The following is a 15711-nucleotide window of genomic DNA, read 5'->3' as shown; positions in this document are numbered from 1 at the left end:
GATCAGCTTCTACTGTCCAAGCGTAGAGTACTCAGCAGGCACAGACATTCCATTTATGTAATTGTATGTGAAAATAAGCTTTTCTTTTAATTCCTGTGTATTATGTTTTTCAGATGCTTACTAAAGACTTTGGTCCTAACTACTTAATAAGTGAAACTGTTAGATATTTATTTTGGTCTCAGAGTGCCATGAAATCATTATTGAAACACCAACAGCATCATCAATCTAGAAAGTTTGAGAACACAGGTGCCATTCCTCTCTGAGATCAACTGCCCACCCACAAGCGAAGTCAGGGACCTGAAAGCAAACCTTCTATGAGAAAATACAGAGCAGAGAAAAGTCAGACTACTCAACACTCAGAAAACTATATGCTCTAAGGTGTAGCTTCACGGTAGTAGTTGCTGTATAATGGAGCCTGGGCACAGGGCAAAACATAGCAGGACCTAGCTGATGGAAGAATGGAGTTGGTTGTGTCTATCTTGGGCTTATTTATATCAGGGAATATTACATTTATTAGTCAGCTCCCTTAATCCCAAGAACAGTACCAGGGTTTTTGACTTGTAAGGAAATGTGAAATGAATTAAATGAAACATATTTAATTGAGTAAACGAATCTTGGTAATCTCTTGTACTATAGTGTTCATAATGTATATCATTATTTTAGATAGGAAACATATCACTGTGAATAATAATGATAAGCAGCTAATATTATTTAGTGGTTTTTAGGTTTCAAACACAATATTAAAGACTCCATCTAGATTTTTTTTTATTGTCCTTCAACAATGCCATGAGGTCCCTTGTTAAGAATGCAGATGAGAAAACCGAGGTTAACTTTCAAGTGGCAGAGCAGCAAAGGAAGAAATCTGCAGTAGAAACTAGCAAAATTAATCAAAATGAACTGTGAAGATACATGGTTATCTTCTCTGTGGAGCAGCGCTCTCCAAACATGTTGTTACCTTTCTTTATAGATTATGCAGTTCATGTTATTCAGTGATCTCAGATAATCCAAAATATCAAATTAATTTAAAGAGTGAACTCTACTTTTGGACTTTTTATAATCTTCTATGAAAAAAAATAAACTTGCTGAATTTTGAGAATTTCTAAAGCTGAGAGCATTTGGCTTATGACTCTAAGGCTCCTTTAAAACATGACTTTTCTACATGAAGTTTTATCAAAAGCAGCACAAATTTGGAAGGAATACAAAACCTCATCAGTAGCAACTTATTTCTAGAAAGATACTTTACAAACAAAAACAAAGAAATTAGCCCCAAGTTAATTTTTAGAACTCTCAAATCTATCCTTTTGTTTACACTTCTTGCAAGGTTTTTTTTTTTTTTTTTTTTTGGTTTATTTTAGTGCTCAAAGAAGTGACAGTTCCTAAAATGCTGGAGGTGGAAATCAAAGGAATAAATTCAGGAATTCTTTCAGGAAAAGAATACCTAAGCCATTCTTACCTGAGGTCAAAGCATACTTTATAGTCCTTAATCTTTCTTTAGTTTCAAGTGCCTGCCAATTCTTCAGCTAATCCTTGAAACAATCAATTTACCCATTAGGACGTTTCAGTGCATATTGAGAATTTAAAAGTATTTACATTACTCCATACTCATTAGTAAACATCTGTACTTTTTTTCCTTAACATATATATATTTTTTCTTTTTCTTTTTTTTTTTTTTTTTTATGTAAAACAAAGGTGATCCTATATTTTTTTTTTTGGAGTTCACTTTCTCATAGAGAGGTTAGAGGTTAGATCATAGGGGCTGACCAACCCAAAACAAGTTCACATGCACACACAGTGCAATTGAAGGATCCTGAGCAAAGTGTTTAGTAAAGTCTACTAATGATGTATGGGAAGATGAATCAAGTTTGCCAAGTAAGAAGAACCATTAACCATGACATGTATAATTGTAAAATGGGTCTTTGGGCAGAACCATTAGCCAGCATACCTCAGAGTAGCTCTGATGCAGAAATATGTATTCTTTATTTATGTAAACACCTATAGACAAAGAAAATGTCAAAATCTTTCTTATACTCTGAAAACGATTCCAGTTTACCAGAGAAGTTTCAGATGCAACCGCAGTACATGATACGCTAACACATAGACATTTCCAGAACTGAAAACCATCCCTAAATTTAAAAAGAAAAATTTATGTCAATCAAGAGACTAAAAGGAGCATTTCAAAAAGACAGCACGTGACATGGATGTAGTGAGTGAGGCTCCTTCATAGATGGCCTGAGAATGATGTGGTAACATTCATGGAAATTAATTTGACAATTATGTAGCAGGAAAATTTAAATAGCAACCCCTATTGGCCCAGGAATTCCACATCTATGAATTTCTCCTCAGGGAAACAAGGAGAAATTTGGGGGAAAAGAGGAAGATACCTTTTAAAGATGTTCCTTGCAGACTTTATTTATAATAGCAAAAACTAAATAGAACCTGTCAAATAGTATGAAAAGCATTAATAAAATATACTACAATTTATAATGGAATACTAAATAGTCTGAAATATTTATAAAGAATAGCTTACCCTTATACAGCACAAATTATACAACAGGCATTGGATTCTTCACATATAATTAATAAGTGGCAAAGCCAGGAGTAAAACTTAGGAAGATGGACTCCAGAGTCTATGTTCTTATCACTATGTAAATGTCATTAGAAAGTGCTTGTGATACGAAACTACATGAGTAGAATTTTTAAAGGCAAGATACTAACTTGCATGCCCCGCGTCACCTTGTGATACAAAAAAATACATAATGGAACAACTGAAAATAATTGCGCAAATGGGTATTAGTTTACTAGAGAAGGATCACTTTTTTGTTTCTTTTTATCTTTTCTACTTTTCCCACTTTTAAAAATAACTCTTGTGAATATTTTTACTATTTTAGAAGCCTATTTATACTTTAAAATGACAGCAAAATATGAGCCTGATATAACAAACCATCTTAATTGAACTTAATTGAAATAGATTTGTCATATCTCAAGGTCAGTGGTTTCTCAAATTTTAGATTGTTCCAATCCTACATTATCTATAGATGTGATATACCAATCAAATCTCTTAAAGCACAATTAATATAAACTTTGTGAAACAAATGGAATTAAAATGTCAGAAACTTTAGATGCAGTATTAAATTATTAAGCATTGCAATAGAAGTCATGATAGAAAATTTAGCACGTTTCATGTTTATTACTAAATTTGACAGAGTTGAAGGGACCGAAACAAGTGGGATGGTTTTCTTTTCATGAGTACCTGATTTGCTGAATGACTTAATGTGCAGAATACAACTTTCGAAGTTTGGGGGCATAAAGGAGAGATGGAAATAGGCAGGAGGAAAAGGAGAATCCACAGGATTTGCCTAAAAATTAAAACTGAGAGAGACTGAGATTGGAAGAAGAAAAGCTGAGAGGAAGTCAATGGGACACAGTAGGAAATAGCATGCACTTTGGAGCTACATTGAAATCCGATATAATAAATAAATTTTGGGTTAGCCTTATCTAGTGGTTATCGCAGTGAAAGAGGTCAAGGAGGCAGAAATAAAAGCCTATTTTTATGACTACAGTAAATTTACTCTCCTAAAGTCTATACATTCCCAGGCACATTCATTATAACGATCATCTGTCAGCAGCAAATCTTTAAACATATATGATAAGACCTTCAAATGTTAGGTAGTAATTAACATAACAAGATAGATTCTTTCATTGGTATACCGTTTCTGCATGACTTCAATTGACAGTACCCAGGGATTTTCAGATGAACATTTATGAAAGAGCAGAAACATCAGTTTAACCTGCCATTTTACAAAACTGACAGTAACTTGGGAAAAGAAAACTAGATTTGTTTACTAGAGTAAACTAAATGCTTACTCTAAGCAGTATGGTATGTTTAGCTGATTCAGCAATAACTTTACCATCTCTTTGTCAATTTAGTCCCAGAATACATCTTTTCTTAGACATTTTAGTTGGATGTTGCAAAAAGTTTACTGTAACAGTATTCATTTATAAATAATTAATGACATAATAAAGAGCCCTGGATATGGCTATAGCCATTGAATAAATAAGAACAAAGAAAATTAGCAGGAATATGATTTGATTTTCATAACATAATGAGAGCTAGTTTTTTAATTGGATGGCTTTCTGAAACCCCTTCTTATTTTTGTGTGTGTGTGCTATCTAATTTAATTGCTATGCTGAAGTAGCTAAAAGGTAAAAACCTCATAGAACATCTTTGTGAATTAATACAAATTTAATTTAAGGTAGGATTTTATAAACTATGAATTACCTGGTTCAGATAAGCTCACAGGTAATTATTAAAAACTCTTATTTAGCACTGATTTTTGTCTTTACAGAGTTGACTTCTAAATTAGGTTTGTAACTGAGCAGCACTTAGCCAACGTTCTGAGAGTAACAAGGGGCAAAATGTGCAAAGAAAACCCTGAAGTCCTCTGAGATAAGCAAGGCATAGAAGGCAAAGTCTTGGTTCTTTGTTTGTTTTTTTTTTCTTTTTTTTTTTTTAATGAGACTGGCAATCACAAGTAGGACGGGAACTGAGCCGCCCTAAAATTTAAAAACAGATTCACTTCTATAATCACATGACTTACCTTTCTAACTGCATGGCATCTATTTTCTCTTCCTTCCTAAGAAATGAAGTATGGATATTTGAAAGGCAGCATTTTAAGGTTTGTATATTATGTGCTATAAATGTCTAATGTCACTCACTTTGATTTTTTGTGTAATTTTTCGATGTACCCCCCCAGCTTTCTTTATACTGATTTTGTCTTTAAAAAAAGTACTGTCTGAGGTTATAACAAATTCCCCAGGTCTTGCCAATGGTGTTAGTTGTCCTATCATTATATATCAGTGGTTGAGACAAACAAACAAACAAAAAATCAAAGCAACACTAAAAAAAAAATCAAACAACCAGACAAAATCCTGCTGAATATGTGTTTCAGCAACAAGAAAATGGTATAACAAATTAAATGCATAAGTTCATGCAAAAATGCATGGTTCAACAAGAAGGAATTTGATTTCCCTCTAAAATCTGTGAAATTGGAAATCAAGCTGCCAATCATTTCTTAAGAAATGATTTAAAGTTATATGGTGGGAAGAGCAAAAGAACTGAGTACAATTTTGTTTTGGATTGGGTATATTTTCAGAATCTATATATTGTACAATATTTCATATTCAGAAGTTAGGACACAGCTACTATGCAAGCATCCAAGGCAATCACTTCAAACATTTCAGGTGTACTGTTGAATATGGGCTTTCTTTATGATGATATAGAATTATCCAAAACTCTTGTTGAAAATTGGGTTTTCTTTAGTGATTTGGATTGACGTTAATGTTTTATCCCAAGCAAGCGAATATATTATAGTCCTGCAGATAGATACAAAGAATTTACCAACAAGATTTTTTTTTTTTTTTGGTTTTTTGGTTTTTTGTTTGTTTGTTTTTAAAATTCTCCAAGTATGAAAGCAGCTCAGGTATATCTCTATCTATCTAAATTGTGAATTCTTTGTTCACTCTAAAATATCAGTGTCCTGAAGATGTGTAAGATTTGTAAGATGATAATACAGCCTTTGACATCTATTTCTAAGTTTGCATCAATTTTACAGCTATGTCTTAAAGAGATACTCTACTACCCGTGCAGAATTGGCTCCGACTATCCCCTCCCTGGGATCTTAAAGAGCTGGCTGTTAATGAACTAGACTGTTTCCATCCACATTACTTTGTTACTGAAAAGCTTTTCCTACAGTCACACTGAAATCCACAAACTTTTTATCAGCAAACACAGAGCTTTCAGATGCTACAAGTAAAGCTTGCTATTTTTAAAACTTGATTCTAAAATTTATCCATCATTTTATTGGACCATAACTTTGAAGGCAGCATTCACAGACTTTGAGCATTATACGTGCATTTTAGTGGACATGGTTTAGAGAGACATTCCATTCTATTTACACAATATTTTCCTTTTCTTTTCCTGCCTAAAATCCAGATATTTTATTAACAATTTACAAAAAGAGAGAGAGAGATTGGAAGTGACATTTGAGACCAAAGCATAGATGAGAAGTGTTTAATTACGTGGTGACAAATATAGTTAATAAGTCACCAGGGAACTGATGGCACTTTTTCTTTTCTTCTTCTTCTTCTTTTTTAAATATTTACAGACATATGAGGAGATTCTACACAACCATCCTGGAAAATTCACCTATAAAGTAAAAATGGCTAAATGTCTCCTAATTAGTTATAAGTTAAACTGTTTTCTGTCATCTGAATAAAAATACTTAGGTGGTAAAATTTAGATCTCAAACCTAGAAAATAAGAGTACCTTTGTGAGGAACAATTACAATTGTAAATTTCTACTAGTGTGCCAACCTTTCCTATTTTTATAGTTTTTCATGTTTATCCCCTATTAATTCCTGACTCTAGCTTATTAGTGGAGATAAAATATTGTATGAATTTTCATTTATTATTTTAACTTGGCCAAATACTTTGATGTTACTTGGAGGACAAATAAGAAGGAAGCCTCCTTTTATTTCCTCAAAAATATCAGAACTAGAAAAGTAGGAAAATTATTTCTCACTTTAGTCATATAATTTGAATGTTCTATCACTTCTAATCAACTAAGTCATAAAAAATACACTAACTTGATAAATCCACACAATGCAACTCTTTGGGGACTTGCAGAGGCAGAGCTAATGAAAGTACTACTAAATTCTTGATAAGAATAATAAATACATTTTGAATTAATAAAGACCTGAAAAGTGTTCTTCATCCTCTAAATATACACCGTAAACTAGAAAGTAAAAACTGGCTAGGAATTATATTTCCAAATATCATTTAATAGTAAATATCAAGTGGAGTTTGGGGTTAACTTAGAATTACTGAAGAGGGTCAGAATGACCACCCTGATGGACCAAGGTGTAGTGTGGTCTTATTATTGTTTTTATGGTGTACATAAGACTGCCCATACTTTGAAATGTCTGCTCATAAGAAGTAAGTTCCACTATATCTCTAAATTCTTTGAAAATTATATTCATTTAAATCAGCTAGTATCCTTGGCGGTTGCTGCTTCCTGATTTTAGTGCATATAAATTGACAGCTAACTCATAGATTTAGAATTTTCTACTTCGATGCTAAGCCAGATATGAATTTATGTATTTTCCCCACATTTTTCCCCTTGTACAAAATTGTTATCCAATTTCATCCACTAGCCTTCTGATTAATACAATTCAGTTGACTTACTAAAGCATAGCCAAGGGAGAGATGGATTAATATGTCAACTAAAATTGACAATTGGATGTCTAGTACCAGTTTGATATAATTCCATGGGGATTTGAGACTTCTGGGTGAGTATTTTTAGACAGGAAAAAAATTTTTAGTAAAGGTACATAATCGCCTTGTATTTTGAAGATTCCTGCATACTGATAAAATGCTTATGAGAAAGGCTAAAAACATTTGGTGTTACCCCCAGGTGTTATTTAGATATTTTTAAAGTTACTACTAGGTAGTGAATATATTATACTCCTACATTTGCTCATTTTCCAGTATGGAAGGAGAGAGTGGAAGCCAGACACTTTATAAATACACAGATCAATATAAAATGCCCGACATATAGGATCATGGACTTCAGCAGGCTACATGTCTTTAAGCAGGCCTGGAGAATTCCGGCTGCCCTGACAATTAGCATGATGAGGAAAGAATTCAAAATACAAAACAAAAAATATTGGTGGTCCTCTGGACAAATAAATCATAAATAGAACTTCACATGTAATATTTTCAAATGATCTGGAGGCTGATGTTTCTATTTCTACAGTTCACTTACCTGAAGAATGAGACTGAGAAAGCATACAAGAGATGACTGTGAGAGAAAATTAATCAGTGGCTGCACACAACCAGACTGGGCACATATACACTCAATAGAAATTGTTAGAATATACAAAATGATCAGAAGGTCAGTAGGTATGAAAAGAATGCTTTCACGGTAGAAGCTAGTACCAGTGGCCAGGCAGTACATTCTAGAAAGCAAAATGTGGATTACCCCGTGTTACACAGGAGACCGAATTCAGGGAAAACTGCATTCCTAGCTCCTACTCTCATTCAAGAGAGACAGAATACATTCAGGCTCTGAGGTTAAAGCACTGCATATATGGTTTTAGAAAACATTACTAGCCAGATTTTTCAAAGAGCACATTTAAAGAAATCTGCTAGGAGCAGTGACAGTCAAAATTGTTCCTACAAAGGAATATAATTATTTGCAGAAGTATGGTGGAGGCAACTAGCATAAATGAAAATGAAGGGTTTAAACAGCACTGGTAGTTTGCTGCCTGCATTTTATGTTCATTCTATCATCAGATGGTCAACATATTCACAGAGAACATGAATGGACAGAGTTAGTTGTGACAAGATTGTAGAGTGCCCTTTCTAGCTGCCTTCTAATTTGTCTTCTAAGAGAAAGATGAAGAAAATAACTGTACAGAATAAGCTCTAATTATGATGAGGGAAAATTATCCCTCAAGTTGAAGCATAAGCAGTCTCATTTTTTCAAATAAGCATTATTTTCTCTAAATATTAGTTGCCCTATAACTTTTCTTTCAGCCAGTTGTTTTTTTTTGTTTTGTTTTGTTTTTCCCCAGGAAAAAAAAAAAAAAATCTTGTGCAAGAGGTTAAAAATGGCCCTTGGATTTCAATGCTTCATAGTAAAAAAGTTGTATTTTTTTAAATGTTGTCTCTTTTTAAAAAGATTTTATTTATTTGTCAGAGAGAGAGAGCAAGCACAAGCAGAGGGAGAAGCAGACTCCTGACTGAGCAGGGAGCCAGATACAGGACTCGATCCCAGGACCCTGGGATCATGACCTGAGCGAAGGCAGACACTTAACTGACTGAGCCACCCAAGCATCCCACAAAAAGGCTTTCCAGAACTTTCTTTTGGTCCAAAAGAAGAGGTTGTTCAAGCCTTTATGACATTTATTAAAGTTTACTTGGGAATAAAAATTCTGAGCTATGGCTAACTTTCTCTTTTCAAACAACACATAAAATTTCAACTGAATCAATGTGATAGGTATCATTAAATAACTTAAAAATGCACTGTCTTTATAATTCCATCTTTAATAAAGAGAAAAGTTATCTATACATACAGTAATTGTTTCATCAAAAATTGATTGAGCAATTAATTTGAGTCAGATATTCTGCTGTGCACAAGGGACTAAGACAATTATGCCCTTCCTACAAGTAGTTCACGTTCCTGCTGGAAAGACATGTATACAAATAGACACAATAACATGTGAACACAGATGTCATTACAACCTACAACATGGTGGTGAGAAGTGGTTAAATGGTAAAAGCAGAGGCTGCTGTGGCCAGAGAGGTACAGAATAGTACTTCTCCACAAGAACCTCCCTAATGGACCATCCTGACTCTGGGAGTTCTTTCCGAAAGAGGAGTGCTATTTTCTCTGCCTGAAGGGTATCAAATAGTAGCATGCAAAGAAATTAAAAGTAGCTGCCTGAAAAAAAAAAAAAAAAGTAGCTGCCTGTCCAAAGATACAATTGATCAGAGACATAAATATAGCTAAAATAATAGATAGATAGATAGATAGATAGATAGATAGATAGATATAGCAGAATTACTCAGAGCCGTACAAGTGGTAATGACCTTAACAATCTAATGAAAAAAATTGACATTTCACAACATACTAAAGGAAAGTAACTCCTGTTATACACAGAGACTGGAAACTCTGTTTTAACCCCTGAGTAATAGTGATTAGAACTCAGTGAGTGGAAACAATCTTTAATTAGTATTAGGAACCCAAATACAAAAAAATAGACTAGTTTAGTTGAGTGTGAACAAAGTACTTCAAGGAATTAAAAAAAAAAAAAAGGAAGAACATTGACTGTTAAGGAAAAGAAATACTCCAAAGCAGATCAGGTCAGAGGCAACTACTTTAGCCACACACTAAAGGCTTCAAAGATTAAATGGGGGGGGGGGTAGTTGTAAAATACTATGAGCATCTGTTACTTAATATTTATGGTTTGCTACATATAATCATGCTTGAATATGAAATTTGTTTCATAGTATGTATTTCATCAATCTCTACTATTCCTTTTTTACACTTTTTTTTTCCTGGATTAATGAATCTCTTGTTATTCTTATGGAGAGAAAACTGAGCAAGGTGAACCCTAGTTTTTGATGTCCCAAATGGGAAAAGACATATATTCTAGGAAATACACCACAGCATTGTTGACTGTACTAAACAACTGGAAACAGACTAAATACCAATAAAAACAATGCATAAGTAATTTGTGGCCACCTATGCAGACATTAAAGGTTTAAGGTATAGAGTATAAAATAAGATATAAAGGTATAAAGTAGACCTGGCTGTTTAGATGTACAAGGAGGACAACTGAATAAAATCAAGCTGCATATTAAAAAGATAATTTTTTTCTTAAAAAATCTATCTAGTTTCCTAGATATGAGAAGGTACGTAAAAAAAAAAAACACTGAAAGAATATAAAGAATATACATCAGGTTGTTTAAAATGTTTACCTCAGAATTTGGGAACTGAAGTAATGGAATAATTTTCTACTTTCTCTACATATTTTCCCCATATCTTAATTGTATACAACTTGAATGCTTATATTCTCCCCACTAAAACATGGTATTTCTGACACTTAAAATCATTTTACAAATAAAATAAATGGAGTATCCAAAATGAGCAGAGTAAATGTGAAGAAGCTCCTCAAGAATGTCATTCACCCATGATTATCCCCGTCACCTGTGCCATATCCCACACTCTGTAAAGATTAGCCAAGGAGAGCATGAGATGCAAATAAGAGAGTAGCCAGCTTGCAACGGTTCAGCTCGTAGATGAAGTAGGACAGGGCAGAGAAGGGTCCAGAAAGTGGGGAACAGCTCTCAGAGGAGACAACTTTTTAAAAAGGAGATTAGTCTGAGTAGAGCTCACCAAGCAGGAAAGGTTGGCAAACACATTCCAGCCTGATTAAATAGTACTAAAAAGAGCATAGAGGTGTGAAACTTCATCATGTGTTCAGAGAACAGTGAATAATACATCTGTATAATAGGGTGGGTGGAGCAACGGAGTGAAAAACAAGACAGGAAAAGCATAGTAGATTAGGATCAGATTGTAAATGTGTGGAGGGTCCCAGGTGCCATGCAGGCACTAGGAGACTTAGATATTTGGAGGTTGTGCTCTTGGCAAAGCGGGAAAAAGAATGAGACCAGGGGAACGTTCCTAGATTTTCAAACGTTTTTTTTATTTCAAGAAGAGGAAGCCTTTTTGGAGGAGATGTTCAGTAAAAGATGGAGGCAATATGTCCCAGGCTTGGATGGAAATGTTTTTAAACATATGTTTTATCATTAATATCATGGAGCATATGCTCAAATCCTATATACAGCATATTCTTGGCTTATCACCAGAAATTATGTATTAAGCACCCACCTGCATATGAAATTATAGCAGAATCTAAATCCCCTACAAATGTCAAATATGTTTTAATTTGTGTGCTGCATAATAAGCATAAAGCAGTATAACTTCTTTCTGGCCCTCTCCAATATGGTCTTGAATCTCAAGAATATCATGTGCGTTAACCTCCATTGTATGTTCAAAGCCATATTTTGTTTTTAAGAATTTTCTACACAATTCAAATCAATAAAAATTCACATTGTAGAGGTAAGGGTGAAAAGATGTATAGAAAGTAAAGAATACATTTACCAGTTTGAGGAAAGTTATAATGTAAGCAAAAACCCTGAAGGGATTCTTGGTTAGGAAAGGATCACCGTGAGGGAAATATTAGGGAAGGAGGTGAGATATTTTTTTTTAAACTTTCACCGATCAAATATAACTGAAAGTGCTATTTTAAAAAGCAGAAAATGTAGAACAGCCTTTCAATCACTATCCAGATTTGCAGCTCAATGTGACCTCGAATTGTTAGACGTTAGCACTGAATACTTTGTGTAATTCAGAAATAGAAAAATGCTTTTGAACCCTATGTGGCTATTTAAAAACTTAATTACTTTCTTATATTTAAAACACAACAGAATTTCAAGTAGGCTGCTTTTGGTTCAGTTATATTTTCCATTTATCAACATGCCTTAAGATTATTTTTCAGATTATCTTTTCTTACAATCATGGTGGACTGAGAGCCAGAATGGTGGCAGAGATGAAGCATACAAAATGGGGAGGTAGACAAACACATTTTCTGTAATTGTGTCATTCTGCTTTTTAACATATCTCCTCTTTCACCTACTTTATTGGGTATCCCTCACTTTGTTGACCTAGTACTTATGATTAATGTATAATGTTATACATATGTTTAAGAAGTACACAGTTATGGTCATAAAATACACCTGTGCCTACAAGCTTCCTGCAGGTTAATGTCTTCTGCTAGGCAAAATGGTCTCATTTGCATTGATTTTCAGTGAGCTCCTGCGGGCAAACACCTAAAGCCAGTCATCTGCGGATACCTGCCTGCAGCCATAGGTGTGTTATCAGAGGGCCTCCATACTCTTTTTTTTTTTTTTTTTTAAGATTTTACTTATTTATTTAAACAAAGAGAGCATAAGCAGGGGGAGTGGCAGAAGCAGGAGAAGCTGACTTCCCACGGAGCAGGGAGCCTGACATGGGGCTCGATCCCAGGATCCTGGGATCATGACCTGAGCCGAAGGCAGAGACTTAACCGACTAAGCCACCCAAGCGCCCGAGAGCCTCTATATTCTTAAGTCTATAGTTATATACAGACTCACATGCTGTATATAACTGAAAGTCTGGCCCATTGAGCCAATAGACAGTGACTGCACATCCTTGTGGAAACTGATCTGCATTTGGAATGGGTGGGGAGGCCATGGCCAGTGATAGAAATAAACTGCATGATGGAAAATGTGCTTGGTCTCTAAGGAAAAGTAGTAAGTAAAAGAATAAGAAGGAGTTGTAAATATGGAAGAAATGAGACAAAGACAAAATCAAAGTTGTTGACGTGTCAATGATAAATATAGGGAATTCAGAGAAGGGCAATGTGTGTTTTACAGAGAAATACATTTCATTGTCTTTCAGTAATAGATTTAAGTGTTACTTTATATTATTTTTCTCTATAAATATATAATGAAAATTTTCTTGGACAAGTCACACAAAATTTATTTAGACATACTTTTATTCTGCAAACATTTATTGAGTATTTACTATGTGGTAAGCTCAGGAAGGGATGTTCTGATAAAAAAATAAATAAGAAACCTATTAGGAAGGCATAAAGAAAAAAATAAAATAACCACAGTATAATGTGACTGGCTCCTATATTATAGGACCTATATATATTCTATATTCTATATATTCTATATAGAATACATATATAGGATATATATAATAAAATTATTGGGTTTCTTGGTAGTTCATTGGAGAAAGTGATTTGTTCTTTGTCAGCTCCTTTTCTTGTCAATTTGTATATGATATAGGGTCCATGAACTTAGTCCCTGAACCTCCCCCTCTTCTGTATTTACACTCTCCCTAGGTAATCTCAATCTTTCGGTTTTTAAAGGTCATCAAGACCCTGACGACTCCTAACCTCTAAATACATGTACCCGACTATCTATGTGACATTTCCACCTGTAGGCTGAGCAAGCATCTCAAGGTTATCACGGCTAAAGCATAACTCTCTGTATAGGACACTTCTATACGCAACCTGCTCCTATCCTAGTTGAATGCATTCATCCAATCATTCAGGACAGAAATTTCCCTTTGGCTCCTTTCTTCTCCTTATATGCCATACCCAATATATCATCAAGTACCATAACCCCTAACTTTCAAAAATTTGTCCTGAATTTGATTAGTTTCCATAACTAAGCCTCTATCATCTTTCATACTTCAATAATCTCCCAGCTGGTCTCCTGGCTTCCATTTCTGACCCTTTAATCTATCCCCCACTTGGCAGCCAAGTGACCTTTCTAAATCTTAAAACAGATCATATCACTTCCGGTCTCCCCATTTCCAGTGGCTTCCAGGCACGTAAAGTATAACCTCAGTGCCATGATCTCACAATGCTCTACCCCATCTGGTTTCTGCCTCACCCTCTGAGCCCCTCTCTCACTCCTGTCCTCCTTACCACCCCTGCTTTTACTACTCTTAACTCTTTGGGCTAACTTAGCCTTACTCTTGCTATGGCTCACTTTATCATTCCACTGGGAAATTTACTGAACTCTCCCTTCCTCAAAGATGCATCTCTGACACTTACCTAAGGTAACTCACACATTTTCTCCACCCTGTATTAGCTTTCTTTATGTAGCACAGTTTCGCCTTTAAAACTACATTTATTTTTTTTAAGATTTTATTTATTCGAGAGAGAGGGTGTGAGAGAACGAGAGCACATGAGCCAGGGGAGGGGCAGAGGAACAGACTCCCCACTGAGCAGGGAGCCTGACATGGGACTCAATCCCAAACCCTGGGATCATGACCTGAGGCGAAGGCAGACGCTTAACTGACTGAGCCACCCAGGCGCCAGCTATATATTTTTATTGCCTCTTCCAAAGACAGTAAGCTTCATGAAGGTAAGGACTTCTTTCTTATTTTCATTGTTGTTTCCCTAAGTTGAGAAGTGTGCTTGGAACATAGTGACTAGCCAATAGACATTTTTGGAGCACATGAATGAAAGAATTTGAGTTTGATCATGAAGGATGAATGAAAATATTGCCCAGGTGAAGGGCGTTCTGGAAATGTGTGGTGAATAAAAGCCTGAAGGTGTAAACACCATAGGACATTCACAAATGGTTAACAGTTCTCTGTGGGTAGATAAATAATAAAGATTGAGATAATTGGGTAAATTATATTCACATATAGACTGAATCAAATGAACAGAATTAATTCATGTCCTCACTAGCCAAACCATCTTGTGGCTACCGTGTGGGACAACACAGAATTTTTAGAACATTTTCCTCATCACAGAGAATTATATTGAATGGTGCAGTGATTTTCTAAACTCTATTTTAGACAAAGACCCTACCTTCAATGAGTAGACTGTTTAATGGGGACAACTGAGATTAACTAATTGACTAAAATATTTATTAAAAACTTCAGGACAAGGCTAGGTTGTCACCCTTTAGAATGTTTCACATTACTTCCACAATCTGTAAAATAAATATTAAAGGACAAGGAAAATGATTCTATCACACCGTTAATGAAGCACACTCTTTCCTGAGTGTTCATAATTTGTCTTGAAATGTCATTGACAGCATCACGATGCCTATCTAAAGGAGGAAGTCAAGTCCCCGGATATGACAGGTAATCCCAGGGCCAACAAATCCAAGCTTGGCCAAGGACATTCATATTTAAGACTCGTCACATTCTGTGGCTTAGTCTCTTCATCTCTCTGGCTGCATGGAGCCATACCTCAAACAGAGCCGCCTGATGTCGCCTTGTTCCATGCCAGATGAATCTGTCTGCTGCTGGCAAAGTCAGGCTAGAGCTTCCCTGCAGCCTGCTAGCATTTCTTCTGTCCACCCGTGTGAAGTTTACTTCAGAGCAGCTCCTCTGCCCTCCGTTACTTGAAAATCGACAGTATCCAATACTAACAATACTTTACTAGTGGCGTAATAAACAAGCTACAGAGTGCCCAGCTGGTCACAACTTGTGAATAATTTGGTTTCATACATGGCGTATGAATGCATTCGATAAAGCAGTTTGGAAACAGAAGACAATGTTTATCACAAGAC

The sequence above is a fragment of the Callorhinus ursinus genome, unplaced genomic scaffold, assembly GCF_003265705.2.
Source record: "Callorhinus ursinus isolate GAN/ISIS: 27379988/994484 unplaced genomic scaffold, GSC_fseal_2.0 scaffold9, whole genome shotgun sequence".
In the NCBI taxonomy this organism is placed as follows: Eukaryota; Metazoa; Chordata; class Mammalia; order Carnivora; family Otariidae; genus Callorhinus; species Callorhinus ursinus.
This window is presented reverse-complemented; position numbering follows the sequence as displayed.